The sequence below is a fragment of the Castor canadensis genome, chromosome 1, assembly GCF_047511655.1.
Source record: "Castor canadensis chromosome 1, mCasCan1.hap1v2, whole genome shotgun sequence".
Classification (NCBI taxonomy): Eukaryota; Metazoa; Chordata; class Mammalia; order Rodentia; family Castoridae; genus Castor; species Castor canadensis.
Window position 1 is genome coordinate 69,406,392 of NC_133386.1, and position 18,383 is coordinate 69,424,774.

General features: G+C 32.7%; 1 non-coding gene across 1 annotated transcript; it reads left to right on the forward strand.

The window, feature by feature from the left end:
* Nucleotides 1–397: 397 nt before the first annotated feature.
* Nucleotides 398–504, forward strand: LOC141415981 (U6 spliceosomal RNA). Its single transcript, XR_012440924.1, has one exon. It is a non-coding gene; the product is annotated as a U6 spliceosomal RNA (small nuclear RNA).
* Nucleotides 505–18,383: the final 17,879 nt, after the last annotated feature.

The window sequence follows — 18,383 nt, forward strand, 5'->3', positions numbered from 1 at the left end:
GATAACTACACACAATGGAATACTACTCTGCAATAAAAAAATGAAAGAAATCCTATCAATTGTAACCACATGAATGGAATGAGAGATCCTGATGTTAAATAAAACAAGCTAGGCACAGAAAGAAAAATACAACCTTATTTCACTCTTATGTGGAATCTAAAAAAGTTGATATTGTAGAAATTGAGATCACAATGCTGGTTACAAGAGGTTGGAGAGAATAATGTGTGAGAGATTAAAGTGGTGAAAAGTTAAACAATGTTGCTGTCACAGCAACAGGATCTAACAGGATATCTAACAGGATCTTTACCTTTGATTACCTTTTCAATTATCACTCCTCTTTCTTCCTTATTTAGTAGCCTAAACTTTGGCAAATTAATGGTGAAAAGAATAGGAAACAGTGCTTGCTTTGGCAGCACATATACTAAAATTGGAACGATACAGAGAAGATTAGCATGTCACCTGCGCAAGGATGACACTCAAATTCGTGAAGCTTCCATATTTTTAATAAATAACTTGTAATTTAAAAAAAAAGAATAGGAAACAATTCAGGACCAACCCAGTTTCACATTAGGTGAAGTATAGATATATATTTGTCTTTTATTGATAATACTAAAATAAAGGACAGTAGATTTTAATTTAAATGTAACATTCTTACATAGGTTGAGTTAACAGTACTCTTAATCCATGTTATGAAGGAATTAGCAAAATCAAAATATGGAGAAGAAAGGTGGAAAGTATTAAAAAGCCAAAGATAAAGGAGCATTTTTCTTCACCCATACAGTCCCAGCTACACAGGGGAAATGACAGACAATATAAGGTTGAAAGTAGCAGATTCACTTGCTGTTTATAATGGAAGGAGTCAGTGGTGAATTAATTGGTATCCTGTCTTTTTTTGCTACTACAGACTCAGGAAGAAATGATGAAAAAAATCATCTTCTCTCCTTCCCATAGGAAAGGCAGCCAGAGATTTATGATTCAAATTGTCAAATTCCTATGTTTCTGTAGCATGGGTTTTGGCCCACATTTGAGGGTTTTGCAGGTTGTACAGACCAGGATCCCACTCACAAACAGACCTGCTCTGGGGAAGCAACAGCACAATGGTCAGTAATGTCTACAGGTAGCAGTGTTGCTGCAGGCTCAGCTCTAGCTAGTGAAGGACCAGCGTATCAACTGCTCTGCTTAGGAGGGGGAATGGGAGCCACACAGGCCTTCTTGGATGCTGCAGATGGCTAGGGGAGCACTCAGAAGAGGCTGGGTTAGAAAAGGTGAAGCAGTCAGTGCTGATACTAGACTCCTCACTAACCTTCCCAAGTGGAAACTCAGAGGAAGATTAAATTTAATTTTGGCAAACAAATGAAATAAAACAAAAGGTATTTCTTTTGCTTGGTGTCTTGAAGCAATTCATATGGCTTACACAGTTAACACCTTATTAAGCTGAGTCAGCTCTAATAACTAATTTGGAAAGCAGACCTGCCTTATTCTTAGTTCCATGTGCTCCCCCAAAGTTACCAGAGTTTTAGTCAATTTGTTAAGAGCTCCAAATACTTTAGGGATAGTTTCCAGGCACCAGAATCCTCACTGGCACACATGTGCCTAAATTATGCTTCATAATTCAGAATAAGAGTCTATTATCATATAACTGACAGATTGAGGGTGACATTTATGTTCTGTGGTCACCTCTGCCCTTATGTTTAATCTGTGTTTTAATGATTCATTGTTACAAAAGTCCTTTAAGTTTTTATGTTTAACTGTAAAAGCTGTAAATTTATTTTCAAATTCTCAATTGAGACTATTTGCCAACAATGGGAATGAAAAATTATAGTAAACTAAATAACAAGCTTGTAAAGACTATGATGTTTAAGATGACAAAGATCCAGGGCAGAAAAACTGACACAATGAAAACAAAATCCCACTTCACACTAGCAGGTTTCACTGCACACACACACACACATACATGCACACACACATACACGGACATACATAAATGCACATATACTCACATACACTCCCAAAATGCTGTGCATTTGCCTGAATATCAGTAACTATAAAATGCTGTTGATGTGAATTCTGGCTCATACATGCACCTCTTCTCTTATTGAAACAATTTGGAGGCAGACCTTTTAAAATATATGAATTGACCAAAATACCTGGAAGTACTGAGGAGCTATACACACAGTGACAAGTGGGCTAGATAGAAAGTATTCTTTTTAAGATAGCTTTAGAAACCAGAGAATTGTTGTTCCATGAGTGTTTAATGACATGTATCCATTTTTCATTTCATTTATTCCTCCTTGCCTTGAAAAATATATTATCTTTTCTAACTATTTATGAGTATGTATTTTATCCAGCATAATTAAAGGATATTAATTTAGGGGACACTATTCTCTTACTGGTTATTAAAGCAAAAATACATTTATTTAAGGTACACAAGTAGCTTTTCATAAAATATTTGTATACTAAAAAAATCAGCCATAAAATAAGGATCTTTTCATAACTCATCTTACACAGTTAAACAGATAATAGAACAGAAAGCTTTCATTAATAAATATGATATAATAAAAATGTTAATTTTAAGATTTTTTCAAGTACAATAAGTTATTCAATCTCATACTTATCGGAGAAAAATAATTTATAAAAGATGTTACTTTTCTTTGTATACTAGTTAATTTACACAAAACACTGACCTAGTGTCTGACTTTTAACTGTTAATTTTAAATTCATTTACTGTATTCACAGAGCTGTTGTGCACACCTGGTAAGTTATTAAGTCAGTTGTCCATTTTGCCCCCTTACTGAGTGGTGTGTGATATCCTGAGCAAACAGTTCAATTATGCTTTGGGGTTGCAGGTGAGAATAAGGGCCCACCTGAAATGCTTTCCATGCTTTGGCCCAGTGACAAAAAATAATCAAGATCTGATATTCAACCGTCTCCTACTCAAATCCTATATTTGCATTAAGATTCAAGGTACAAAATGTGAAATTATGTTGCCTTTTAAACTTCAGGAAAAGTATCGTATTGCTGCCTATACAAACATAACATCACTAGCGGGGTGGTGTTATGTTGGGATTCTGTATGTGAAGTGACAAGCAAAGAAACATGACTGGTACATGTTATTATGTCTCCTATAAAATGCAACAGGCTGATTGAAAGAAAAACAGTTATTTTCAATCTTCACTCACATCTCCATTGAAAAAAGTTATTACCCACCTTCTATTTTTTTTGTGAATTAGCTTGATGATCCTAGGTAATGTATACACAATTAACTCATATTTTAACTTTACATGAATAATAAATCATAAACATTATATATGCCTATTATCAGAGCAAAATAAAGTAGAGCTAAAACTTCCTAGGTAAACCATTGCAATGTCTCCTAAGGCAAGAGCTGTAGACTTTAATTATCTTGAGAAAGAAATATCTGTAGTTCCCCTAAAGCTTCCCCATCCTTGGGAATAGGTGTTTTTATGAACAATAAAGAAGCAAGGATGTAATGCTTATTTTAGTAGTTAGGTTCCTAAAGAGAAAGCTCACCTCCACAGAGAGGAAAGTAAATTTGTGCTTTTTGCCAGAGTGAGCAATGCCAGTTATGAGGACACCTTATCTCCTAATGAGTGTTCTTAGAGAAACCAAGTAATCCCTGTGCTATGTGCTAGGAGCAGAGGTCTAAGGAATTGGGCATACCTTTGTATAAGGCAAACATTTTAAATTAGTCTTTTACTTAAAGCTGATGCTATAATCTGCTTCCTGATATGGTATAACAGTATAAACATAGTTTATTGCAATATCATATCAATGTCGTAACTCACAGGTTCCCTCTGATTACTAAGGACTGTTATCTTTAAGAATGACTGGACTGTTTAGCAAAACTTTCAAAAATCTCTTAAGTTTTCAGTCAAATATTAATATATAGCTGCACAGGGTTGTTCTGGTATCATCCCAAACATTAAAGTCTACAGTTGAATTTTCATTATTTCATCTAGTAGCTCTATTCCTCCTGATTTATTATTTTTGCTATATGAAATCTCAGATTCATAAATATTACCTCTGTACTTCTACCCAACTCTCTTTTTATCCCCTATAACCCATCAGTCATTTCCTAACTTTATGGAGAACACTTGGTTTCAGATATTTTTCTCCATTTTCATTGTACTGAGTACAGATTTCTGAAATTTTGTGAAGAAAATAAATTATATTCTTAAAAAAATTATCCTAAAATTCATATATACTCATTACTAAAACTTGGACCATTGAGAAATTTATAGCAACAAAAATAAAGCTCTATTTCATTTTTACCATTTTCAGATAAATATTGCTTATTCTATTACACACTTAAGTTTTGAATAGTTTAGATCTTGCTAGCTAAGTCCTAACAAATTCTGGAACAGTGTTTTTAACATAATCTCTTCCAAATAAGTATTATTAAACATCATTTAAAGACTGTTTGTAGCCTATCTTAGACAGGTACCACAATGTTGGAAACTAGCTCATCTTCTAATATTAAGTTTTTCCTAATTTTTGATCATGAGTAATTTTATGATGAACAAATATCACAGATTTGTCTGACTTGCCAATAATTTCTTTAAGATAGCTCTCTAGAAATGGAAGTACTTGGCTGAACACTGTGAATGCGACCCAGGCAACTAATTAATACAGTAGCAGGTTTCTATAAAATAGTCAGTGTAATGGGGAGCTTGGGTGGAACAGTCTTTACAAATGAAACATAGTCTGGAGAACACAAGTATCAATTGTTTTCTTCAGAAAAAAAGGAAAAAAGCACTTCCTGAGCAAATGGATGACTCTTTAGGTAGCATGGTCATTGTTCTCATCTTCAGATGGAAGACATTGGGGTCTAGGGCCAGTTGTCTCAGAAAAAAAAATTTCTAAAATGAACAAGATAGTAAATCAGAATGTTTGCTTTTTAGAATTTCCATCACTGGAGTAAAACTTGTGCAGAAGATGAACAAAGAGAAGCAAATCTGCAAGTTTTGCTTTTGGTTTTGTTATCCTAAAATAACAAACTAACCTATTCCTTAAACACTTCTCCATCATTATGAGTCTCAGTATCAAACAGCAGAGAATTATGATTATAGTATTAGGGAATAAAGACAGTCTGTGCTTTTGATTAAAACAAATGTAGTACTTAGTGTGGTGGTTCATGCTTGCATTCTTAGAAGGATCATTAATTCAAGGTCTACCTGGGCAAATTGAGATCAGGTCCCCCCGCCCAAAAAAAAAAAAAAAGAGGTTGAGGGTTCAGTTAAAGTGTTAATGCACTTGGCTAGCATTGATTAGATCTTGGACTATTTCCCAGTACTGCAAAAGATTAAAAACAAAAACAAAATCATAGGACTTGCCAGGCATAATGGCACATGTCTGTAATTCCAGCACTTGGGATGCTGAGGCAGAAGAATGTCAAGTTCAATGCCAACCTAGGACACACAATAAGATCCTGCCTCAAAAATAAATAGATAGGTAGATACATTGATGGATCGATGGATAGAGATAGATAGATAAAAGGATAGATAGAAAGAACTTGTTAGAAATGCATAGCTCACTCTGTACAAAGAGGCAGATCTTAATCTACACTAACACAACGGATTAAAGAAGAAAGAACTCTGAATCTGAGTGCCATTTGAAAATCTGTAATAACTATAGTGTGAAAAATTGAAAACTATGTTAACAATAGCCACAGAAAAACCTCAGTTTAGCACCCATGGTATTTTTTCATTTGATCAATGTGGCCTTTGTTAAACTCTGTAAGATTGTTCTCCTAGGAAACTGAACAATTAGAATTGTTGAATGGCTTACCATTAAACATAATTTTAGATTATGAAATTGCTCTGAGTTCAATTCAGCCAAAGAAATTCAATGGGATACTAATTCCCACACCCTGCACCCAGACAAAACATCTGCAGCTCTTTGATGATTTAGATTGATTCTAGTTAGAAGGGAATGGAGGATTCGCCAGGTACCCTTGGACCTGATAATAAAATTATATTGCCAGCACAAACATGAACTTCTATCTTCTTTTGTTGTTAAATTCAAGTAAGACCAGCCAAAGTTCATGGGGTACAGCATGAAAACAGACTGCTGAGAGCCTTGCCTCTCAATTGCTGCTCTGTCCCCCATTTGCTCACTAAGCCCACGAACAGTAGCTTTCTTTTTAAAAAGAAATAACACAAAACTTGGATTGAAATAAATTAGAAAATCCAAAAGCATTCTTGTGACACTGTTGTATTACCATTTCTACTAATTCTCGTGCTACTGCTGATATTTGAACCACAATTCATGTTTGAAGATGAGTAGACACAGATTAGAATTGATAAGAACTCTTGGCCACAATATTGAAATACTCAAAAAGTTTACCAAATTGCTAAGTATTTTATAATTTTCCTATATAATATGGGAAATTTCACATGATTTCACATGATTAAGGCTAAATTTTGTCTGCTTCTCAAGTAAAATATTGATCTAGATAAATGAGTAAAACTTCATCAAGAAGCAATTAACTTCAGACTTAGAAGTGAATTCAAGTACATGGACAGGACTTTCACTACCCAGACATAAATTTTTCTATCTAACATCTCATCCCGGCAGATTACATATGTCCTAGTAGTGGGGTCACAGTTACTTTGTTTACTCCCATATCCTCAATGCATGGGACAGTCCCTAGATTATGTAGGCACTCAACAAATGTTTGTGGAATAAGTGATAAAAGATATTTACACACCTTAACATTTAGAAAGATTGACAAATTGATGAAGGAAAATAAGAGTGCTCATAACTTCTCCATAAAAAAACTAGTGGCAAAAAATTCTTCTCTGAGTCTTAGAAGTAATATGTCTTTTTAAATTTAATTTGCAACCCTTTATCGATAGTATGGATGAACTTTCTGTGTATTAGCAATTTATGTTCCCATTTTTTGGAATTAATTTTGTGATCTTTGCCAGAATCACTTATAAAGTTCTTGGTCATATTTACCATTTATCATCATTTGTATTTTGCATTTATACAATTAAAAATTTAAACACTTTAAAAATAATGGAGCACTTTTTTTCTCATTTTTGGCTTGATAATTTAAACACTTGCACATACTTTACAAAATATTTGTCTTCATTTTCAGCATTCATATCTATTTAGAATGTTTAATTTCAAATATAAGTTAAATATTTGTCTGAATTTTCTTACAATCATTTTGATTTATCTCATTTTAAACTGAAATCCTCCTTGTGTTTATTTTGGACTATTAAAATTGCAACTTCACTAGTACATCTGCCCTGGCTCTTTTCTTCTTAAACCTATTCCTTACCCTGCTAAAAAAGTCAACATTCAAGGCTATGGTTCTGATAATTTGTCATTCTATAATCCATTTCTTAAAGGTTGAAATTTAAGTTCCTTAAGCTGTATGTCAATACCATTCTGAAGACAGGCGCTCCTAAGTGTCCATCATATTTTCCCTCGTTATCTTCGCATAAATATCTTTTAATGGTATTGTTTATTAGTAAATATATTATGTTTCAAGCTTTTATGTTTTGTTTTATGACAATTTCAGTGTTTCTGTTTTTTTTGAATTATTATATGTCTTAGCTAAAATTCAAAATAATTTCCAAAGAATCATAAACTTGAGATGTGCATATATCAGCATCTCAACTTGAAGTAAATGATTAATTACATGGTTGATTTCTTTTTAAAATAACAGACCATAATCTCATAGCAAACATAGTTTTATTTTAATATTTGTTTGAATCTTTATTCTTTCAAAAACGCTCTAGGAAGAAAACCATAGGAAATACTTGAGGATTACTAAAAGCATTATTTTTTTTGTTGACCGTAAAAATAAGTTTCTATGAATTTTGAATGGTGGATTTTCTTTGTCTATACATCCATCACAGCTAAATGCATAGGAATAACTTAAAATATTCGAGTTCACCTGTACCTCTCTCTCACAAAAGTTGTCATACTTCACAGTTCAAAGTGTATTGACATGTAATTGCAATTTACTAGGTACCAAAAATATTCCAAGATGAAAAAGAACCTACTATGACTGTTCACCTTTTTCACAGGAAATTGTTTAAGTTACCTTTAATGATTCTAACGTATGTGCTTGGACAAAATCTGTAAGTATAGGAATGTCTTTTCAGTGTAAGATATAGTTAACTGGAACATATACAATCTCAACTATTTTCTAAAGATTTATGGTCAGTTAAAGATGCTATACTACCATAACTCAAAAATAATATTTTATTTTATAATTTTTTGCACATTTTGAGTTTACATAAACTAAATTTTTCATTGATACACCCAAAAAAGTCCTTATATTGAGGACATAGTCATATTTATCAAATTATATTAGATTTTAATTTGAGAAAGCATATTTTATTGTATAAATTTAGCTTAGGGGACTAAATTTATATAAATTTAGTTTATATAAATTTTCTTGATAGAGTAAAGAAACACATTCAGTGCCACATCTCGTGAATATGGACTTGCAGAATGAATTCAAATTGACCTGATCTGAGCATTGTTACGTGGAGAGTGAGTTGGCTGAATTCGTACACAGGAGATATTGATAAGTGACAACATATCAAGACGAAGAGGGACACATGGTAAATCTCTGTAGGGACCAGCTTTAGTGAGTTATTAAATGAATTCAGGGCAGTTGAACAGCTTTCAGAGTGGATAGAAATGTTGATAAGTAAATAATGTCTAATTTTATAGCTTGATCGCTGTAAAGACTTGTTAAAAGAAGTATCTCCAGGAAGAAAGATACCTAGGTACTGATATAAAATGCAAAACTGCAACAGAAATCTTAACAGAATAGACACTATGTAAGAATAGAAGGACCGGTGGAGTGGCTCAAGTGGGAAAGCACCTGCCTAGTAAGTGTGAAGCCCTGAGTTCAAACTGCATCATTACCAAATAATAACAACAAAAAGGAACCTAAGGTATAACTCTGTGTTTGAGTTCTCTGTGTGAGTACAGATTAATTATACTACAGTATATTCCCAAAACAGCTGGAAAAATACATTAATCTGAGACTTCAGACTAAAACAGTACTCAAGTTAAAAACAAGTTCAAAAGTTTGGAGAACTAGGCCTGTGACTCAGGGTAGAGCCCTAGGATAGTATATATGAGGCCCTGGGTTTGATCCCTAGCACTACTAAAAATAAAGACAGTTTAGAGATACTGTGCAGGTGAAGTTCCCCTACCCTTAACTATATATAGATGAATAACTTAGATGATTATAGTCTATTTTAGTTTCTAATTAATTGTCATAATATAATATAGTTCAATATACAAATCTATAAAATATGCAAAATTGATGCAATGTATAAAATAATAGTAATTTATATATAATTATAATTCATTTAAATTAAGTAGATTAATACTTAAATTATCTAAAAAATTATTTGCTATGAATGAGGTACTCTTTAACTTGTGTTTATATGGAGGTTAAATTTTATTTTTTATACTCTATTTGCATGAGTAAAGAAGAAAAGGATACTAGTATGACTGATCTTATCTAAAGGTGACATTTATAAATACAAGTTCATGAATTCTGAGTCAGAAAGTTCTAAATCTAAATTCTACAAGATCTTTTAAACTACGAGAGACTAAAATTAAAGTGCTTTAAATGTAAACTCTAAAGATGAAGTAATTACCACTTTTTTATTTTTTATATTTTACTCCATCAGTATATTTCAATTTTCTTCTTTTAGTTTAATGGAAATCAAAGATATTTTAGGGTGTAATATAATATTATTTTGTTAGATTAATTTATTCTAAAAGTGATAGCTTAGTAGTTCTGTTTACTTTTTTCATAAGGTAGGTTTTATCAATATAAACCTTTAATTTTAACTTTCTACTTCATCTTTTCCATACACTCACAGTCAGTTTAACCTAACCTGATATTTGGATATTAGTGCATGTGAAAAAAAATTTTCCCAAAATAATGCACAAATTATTAGACATGCCTCATTTTCTCTGTCAAATTCCAGGATACATGAAGAGCCATAAAGAGATGTTTCTAAATTATAAGGTACTTACCATATTAGTAATAATTATACTAAAAAAATTTACCCTTCAAATAGAAGATCCATTTGTATTTGATTATATATATACACATATATACATATACATACATATGTATGTTCATGATAGCATTTGACACTTCAGAAAATCCAATAACACCTTGCCTTTTTTTCTGCATCTTTCTCCTGGTTATAAGGCTACAAATTAGTGCATCCTAGATTTACATGTACATCTAATTTTAAAGCTTGTGCTAGTTCTCATCCACATCACTCATCGATTCTGTTAAATTGTAGCATTCACATAAGCAGTTGCTGGAAACACTGAGGTGATAATATGGCTTTACAGAGAGAGAAAGCCATGTATTCCATTAGTGATTTCAGTTCAAGGAAAAGCTGGTGAACCTGTACTGATGGTGGCAAAATCATGACTGCTCTTACTCCCTCTATATGTGAGGATATTTGATATTTGATCTCCCAGGAATGGATGAATAGATTTGCTAAGTGGTCATGGCACTACTCCAGCTCTCTAAATAGGAAACCTTTTGGATTAGCGCAATAGAGCTACAAATAATAATAATGCGGTCTAATGTTGTTTAGATAAGTACTGTGACAAGGACAACCCCTTGTCCTGTGCCTTCACTGAATAAAACTGGTTCTTGACATATTGGTTCACTTGTTAAAACGTGGCATTTTTTTTCAAAATGCTTTCTACCCTGATATCTGCTCTACAAAAGGAAGAAAATCAGTATGATACTCATTGATATTGAAGAGGTTATAGTCACATGGTATGGTTCAGAGAAAACAAAGCAAAATGATTTTAAATACAGTCAATGTTATTTCTCAAATTACTGTTTTAATTATTAATCAAAAATAGCAAGTCAGAGTACGTGAAATGCTGTAATGAGTCATGTATCAGTAATGAATGCACATCAAGTTTTGAACAAAAATCTTTACATAAAAAGACAAAATACATTGTGTATTGGGAAATAAGCATTAACTAGCAGTCAAATACAAATTTAGAATATTAAAACTTAACAGTCAGTAATTAATAGAAAATAGAATACGTATCCATGTAATTATATTTAAAGATATACTCACAAACTCAAATTTCAAAATGTATAAGAATTGATCTTAATAAAGCATTTAAGTGAGTAGAGACAGGAAAAATAATTCCACATCACACTAATTTTGCCAATTTAATAAGTATGGATATTTCAGAAAATATTAAAAACCTCCCAGTGAATGTTAGTTCAAGTAAAGCAAGTAAAAAATTCAAACACTGATTATGGTGCAACATATTTACATAACCTGAAGGGACAATAGAGAGACTTGATCTAAGCATATCTTAAGTTATGAGAAAATTCAGTCATTCATTGTATTATCAGCGGTGTTGCCAGATATAAATAATGAAAATATTATTTAGTTTGGGAAACTATTAAAATGCTTATGCTATTTTCAAAATTCATATTCTTTAAGGAAGGGAAATTTTTACTCCTGAGTATCCTTCAAAGCTATCAGTTTATAAAACAGAGTTTGATAAAACCACTAAGTCACTGAGAATGGTGGATCCTATTTATGATCAATACTTCAGAACACATCGCAAGTCAGTTCTTGAATACAGGCTCTTCACACTAGAATATTGGTTAACCATATCAGAACATAATTAATAGATATATTTTACTCTAAAGTATTGCTGTTCTGTTTTTTCAGTGAAATATTTTTTCCATTTCATAAAATCTAAGTTCATCCATTAATTGTTCTCAGAAAAGACTGACAAGTACTTTATAGCTAATTGTTAAGATTTGTTTCTTTTTAAGAGAGGGACTATTTTCATTGAAATGCACAGATTTTTAAAATATGTATAATATATAATTTATATATATATTAGGTACTTTAGTATATATATATATATATATATATATTAGTTACTTTGTTATAAATATACACAAATTTTAATTGTGAAATAATTCATGTTACTCTTAGCAAAATCAAGGTATTCATAAATACATATAAACATGCCTTTAGTATTAAATGCACAATATTCAAGAAAAATATTTGAATTAGTGTTTAAGTTTTTTATTTTTCTCCAACACTAATAAATAGTCAATTTGAACCAATTTTCTTCTTTTCCAATGCATTGTGTTTGATTTATGAATTTATTCCCAAGAATTCAACCAAAGCAACCTCTACATCTGAACATTAAACACTTGATCAATATAAGAGTCTCATTGTAGAAATAGTGTTAAAAGTTTATTCATTCAGTGCACTCTTTAGAGATGATTAACTGTCTTTATTATATTAAAGCAAACTCAAAGCCATCTGCCAAAGGCGATTGTGTCCAAGCACTGAAACCATTTCATGTGAAAACTCATTTTCAGGCTCCTAATTATTTTTCATTATAGTGGCAGTGTGGAATAGATTGGAATTGGACAGTAATTGCCAGGTCTGAGCAGTGTGGACCATTGCAATGTATCAGTTTAGATGAAGTGTGACAAGGATACATCTAGCCACTATATAACTTCCATTAACCAACTTCCCTGTCCCTGATCATGTAACACTTCATAGAACGTGGTCAGCACAAGGTCATAATAATGGCTTTCTGACTGACTTCAAGTACTTTGTACAAGTGCAAGCTGTTAACCCCCTATGTTAGCATTGTTCTAGTAATGTCCTATTGTTACAGTTGTCAAAAATATCTATTTCTTCAAGAGGTCTAGTAGGCTTTTTAAAGTGTCAAGTTTGACTTCTTTCACATATAGTGTTCCAAAAAGGAAATCAAACCAGAAATTAAGAAAGTGATTTCATATGAGATCATTGTGAGAAATAATTACGTCAACTATTCAACCTTTCCAGTACACTAATCATTTTAGTTGTATCCAAGCAGAAAGGAGTCTCAAATTATTTCTACACATATAATTAAGTAAATCATTTATAAGCAAATTCACCAGAAAAGCAAAGCAGCTATGTCTATATATAAATCTTTCCCATGATGTTTTCCTGCAGTGATGAGATTAATGAAGTCTATGAGTTACTATCAACCAGGAGATCTTCCCACCACAGAGAATATTTTATAGTGTCTAGATACAGTTTTGGTTGTCACAGAAGAGAACATGCTACTGGAATTTAATGGGCACAATTCAGGGATGCTATCAAGCACAGGACAATACACCACAACAAAGAAATAGAATTATCTAGCCCCAAATGTCAATAATTTCATGAGTAAAACGTTTGAAAGATTAATTGCTATGATTTGACACTGGATTTTAAGATGATCCAAAAGTGGTAAAGGTAGAATAATTTGATTTCAGGGACTAGAAATGTTCTCGAAAATAGTCATGAGAACAAATATTTTTATAAGTTTATATTTCTTCTATTTCTACAAAACTTGTAGAAATGAGCACAGTTAGTCTACATTAGCAATATTTCTTTACATGTTTGATGTCTTAGAATGCTTACTTCTTTCCCATGTGATACAATATTTTATGAATGGTTTTAGGTTTTTTAGAATGATCAACAGCTTTGTAAGTATTTTAAAGTCTTTGTCCCTTCCAGTTTGGTTCAAATCCTTTTAAAATCTTATAGGCATCCAGACATAATTACCTTTCAGTCCATTTTACCAGTTAGTATCTCCTGTATAGTTCTATGAACTAACAGACAAAATTTGAGAACCACTTGCCTAAATTTATAAATGAAATAATTTAACAAGTTTAAACTATGATTAGATCTGTCATTGCAATTATAACTGTTTAGATAATTCAGCGAGAAATGAACAAATCACTAATAGATACTACTAATTAAGAAGTCTTTTAATTAACAGAATTATACAGCTTGGAAAGCCATAAATCCCCACTTTCATTTAGTATTTCTTACTCTCTCCTTATGTGCTGTTCTGGGAAGCCTACTATGAGTTTAAAAGTTAATAATAGGTTATAAATATATGTCACAACTGAAATGATTAACATGTGGATCTACCTATTCAGAAAGGTACATGACCAAATGACCCAGACAGAGTGCTGTGGTTCACAAAGCACTTAGTGTGAACCCCACACACTTTTCAGGCATGTCAAATTCTGATTTTATTTGCATAAATCTGCATGTACAACTGACTACTTGTACATCATTGTATTATTAGTGGATAGTTTAAGGATTCATCATCATTTTCACACACACTCTTTATCAAGAATCTGTTTAGGTTTAGTACTGTTACAAGCAGTTTTAAAAGACTTAGTTTATCACTTCTAAAAATTCCCAATTTGTAAGATAGCAGTAATGCTGCTAAGAAAGAAATGATGCCCAAATAGCAATTAAGAAGTGAGCAAAGCAATAAAGAAGTAGCATACATCTGTAATCCCAGCTACTTAAGAGGCAGAGGTAGGAGGATTGTGATACAATGCCAGACCAGGCAAAAGCCTGAGATTCTTTCTGGAAAACAAAATACCAAAAACAAAAGGGCTGGAGTCCCTGCTCAAATGGTATAGTGCTTTCCTAGCAAGTGCAAGACCCTGAGTCTAATCACCAGTATGACAAAAAATAAGTGAATAGAGAATAATAATTTAAGAAATAAAGGTTAATATCAATTCATTTAATGAGCTTATTTACTTTTACATATAAACAGAGACAAATACTGTATAAAAATTGGCATAGTCTATAAACAGTTATTTCTAAGTAAAGGAAATATTTATAGCCAATAAAATATGAAAATAATTTCTCACTATTAACCAGTAAATTGCAAATTATGATTAATGAAAAATTAAGCATTTTCTATGCTATTTTTATATATTTTAAGTTATGCATCCTAACCAGAGTTGATAAAATTATGGGAATATAAATTAAGTGATAAAATAGTAGAAGACAAACCAGTTGGATGGATATATATCTACATCTATATGCATATATACATACAGATGTGAGAGTTCATAATATTTTACAGAGATGGTATGGTGTGTTTTCCTAATACCATATTTTAAAGAAATACCCATTTGTGGAGAGCTTCTCACCAAGTAAAGCTAAATGTAGCATTATCTTAATAGCAAAAATAATAGTGAGCAAAAACAAAAGCCAAATATCCCAGAAACAACCTAAAATGTCTCTTAGGACATAGGTAAATGAATTATTCTGTCTGTTGGAATGTTGTATGGAAAATTTTTTAAATATGAGCTTATTTCTATTTCGGTAAAACAGTTAATAAAGTTTTTGTTGTTTTTTTATGGTGAGCAGAGGAATATGGAGTGAGGAGACAATAATAAAGTAGTGATATTCTTTTTATTGTCTGTTAATTCTCACTTTTAATTTCTTTCTTACAGTGAATTTTTTTCACACTATATTATGTAATTTGAAATGGCAGACGAAAAGGGAGGAATGGTGGGCATCCTGTATTTGCAAATGTGACATTAATGATTAGATCCAAGTACAAGGGCCAGCTTGCTTCCCTGAAGTCATTTGGCCTCCTTTTGCCTTGTAAGAGGCGCCCTTTGTGGAAGAGCAAACTCCCCTGTTCCTCACATGCTGACTCCCTAAAGCAAACATTTTTCACAAGCAGTGAGGTCAAAAAACATTTCTATTCTATTATATTTTTTGCTTCAACCAGTCAACATAACAAAGTATAATTGCAAGAATAATGTAACAATACAACGTATTCACATGTAAGAATACAAAGGATTATTGAAAAGCCTAGTTATACAACTTTTTGTTTCCATTCTGTTATTAACCAAAGCCCAGTTCTTCTTGGTTTTATCTAGACTTGGTTAGAAGGTTCCTTTGTAATTTACATAAATCTTAATTTAAGATTAAATGCTCTCTCTGGATCTACAACCTTACTTACAGGATAAAGCTGCCATTAACCATGGTGTTAAATCACAGCGTAGGGCTCCGTACCCACAGAACTGTGACAGTTGGGGTTCAACTATACTTCAACATTTTTTTTTGCAACTTTATTTTATTTTACATTTATTTTTATTTTTCTTAATTTTATGTTATCATTTTTACATTTACTTACGTATGTATAGATTCTTTGCCTGCCTCTGAGCAGAACCTGTTCTACTTTCTTGTTTTCCAATTTTGTGAAAAAAAAACATAAAAGGTAATAGGAAAAACTAGTGATTTTGCTAGTTTGAGATAAAGATAGCTACACGAGGAGATTCCTTGTGTTTTTTCCATGCATATGTGTATTACAACCCAAATTGGTTCATCTCTACCAGAGCTCTTCACTACTTCCTCGTCCCCTTCTCATAGTGGCCTCTGTCAGTTTAAGATTACTATGTTCACTCCTATATAGTGAGAGCATCAACCACATTCAAGTTTTTGGTTTCCTTCCCTTTTGATATCCCTGAACTATGCAGTGTCCCCTTAGTGGGTTACACATGTCCACTAGTATTACTGCATTTATTTTAGGTCTAAAGTCCACATATGAGGGAGAACATGCAATTTTTGGCCTTCTGAATCTGGCTAACATCACTTAAGATAATGTTCTCCAGTTCAATCCATTTACCTGCAATGACAAAATTTCATTCTGTTTGTGGCTGAATAAAATTCCATTGTGTATAAATACAACATTTCCTTAATCCATTTGTTGGTAGTGAGGCATTTTGGCTGTTTCCATAGCTTAGTGATTGTGAATAGTGCTGCAAAAAACATCGGTATGCATGTTCCTTTGTAGTAACCTACATCCATTCAGGTATATCCCTAGGAGTGGTATTGCTGGATATACGGCAGATCTATGTTTAGTTTTTTATGAAGCCAACATATTGTTTTCCATAGTGTTTACACTAGCTCACATTCCCTCTAGCAGTGTATAAATGTTCCTTTTTTTCCCTTCATCCTTGCCAATATTTGTTGTTTATTATGTTCATGATGGTAGCTATTCTAACAGGAGTAAGGTAGAATCTTAGTGTGGATTTCTTTTTTTTTAATTCTATGTGCATACAATATTTGGGTCATTTCTCCCCCTTTCCCACAACCCCTCCCTTTCTCCCCCCCTCCCTCCCTCTCCCTACCACCCCCTTGCTACCCTGCAGAAACTATTCTGCCCTTATCTCTAATTTTATTGAAGAGAGAGTATAAGCAATAATAGGAAGGAACAAGGGTTTTTGCTAGTTGAGATAAGGATAGATATAGAGGGAGTTGACACACATTGCTCTCCTGTGCCTGTGTGTTACTGTCTAGGTTAATTCTTCTTTTTTTTCTTTTGTAATTTTACCTTGTTTATTTCCATATGGCAAACCTTAGCAAATCAACATGGGTATTATAAGTGTATTTTATTTATGACATATGTTTCTTTGAAGTTTAGCCAGTTGTTAGGATATTAAAAGTAAAGTTGAAAAATACAACCTTATAGTTTCTAAAACAAATTAACCTACTTTTAAAGTATTTGATTTTTTAAAATTTTTTTTAAAATTTTTATTGTTTTATTATTCATATGTGCATACAAGGCTTGGGTCATTTCTCCCCCCTGCCCCCACCCTCTCCCTTACCACCCACACCACCCCCTCCCTCTCCCCCCCACCCCCTCAATACCCAGCAGAAACTATTTTGCCGTTATCTCTAATTTTGTTGAAGAGAGAATATGAGCAATAATAGGAAGCAACAAGTGTTTTTGCTGGTTGAGATAAGGATAGCCAAACAGGGAGTTGACTCACATTAATTTCCTGTGCGTGTGTGTTACCTTCTAGGTTAATGCTTTTTGATCTAACCTTTTCTCTAGTTCCTGGTCCCCTTCTCCTATTGACCTCAGTTGCTTTAAAGTATCTGCTTTAGTTTCTCTTCATTGAGGGCAACAAATGCTATCTAGTTTTTTAGGTGTCTTACCTATCCTCATACCTCCCTTGTGTGCTCTTGCTTTATCATGTGATCAAAGTCCAATCCCATTGTTGTGTTTGCCCTTGATCTAATGTCCGCATATGAGGGAGAACATACGATTTTTGGTCTTTTGGGCCAGGCTAACCTCTCTCAGAATGATGTTCTCTGATTCCATTTATTTACCAGCGAATGATAACATTTCATTCTTCTTCATGGCTGCATAAAATTCCATTGTGTATAAATACCACATTTTCTTAATCCATTCATCAGTAGTGGGGCATCTTGGCTGTTTCCATAACTTGGCTATTATAAATAGTGCTGCAATAAACATGGGTGTGCAGGTGCCTCTGGAGTAACCTGTGTCACAGTCTTTTGGGTGTATCCCCAAGAGTGGTATTGCTGGATCATATGGTAGATCAATGTTTAGCTTTTAAAGTAGCCTCCAAATTTTTTTCCAGAGTGGTTGTACTAGTTTACATTCCCACCAACAGTGTAAGAGGGTTCCTTTTTCCCCGAATTCTCGCCAACACCTGTTGGTGGTGGTATTGCTAATGATGG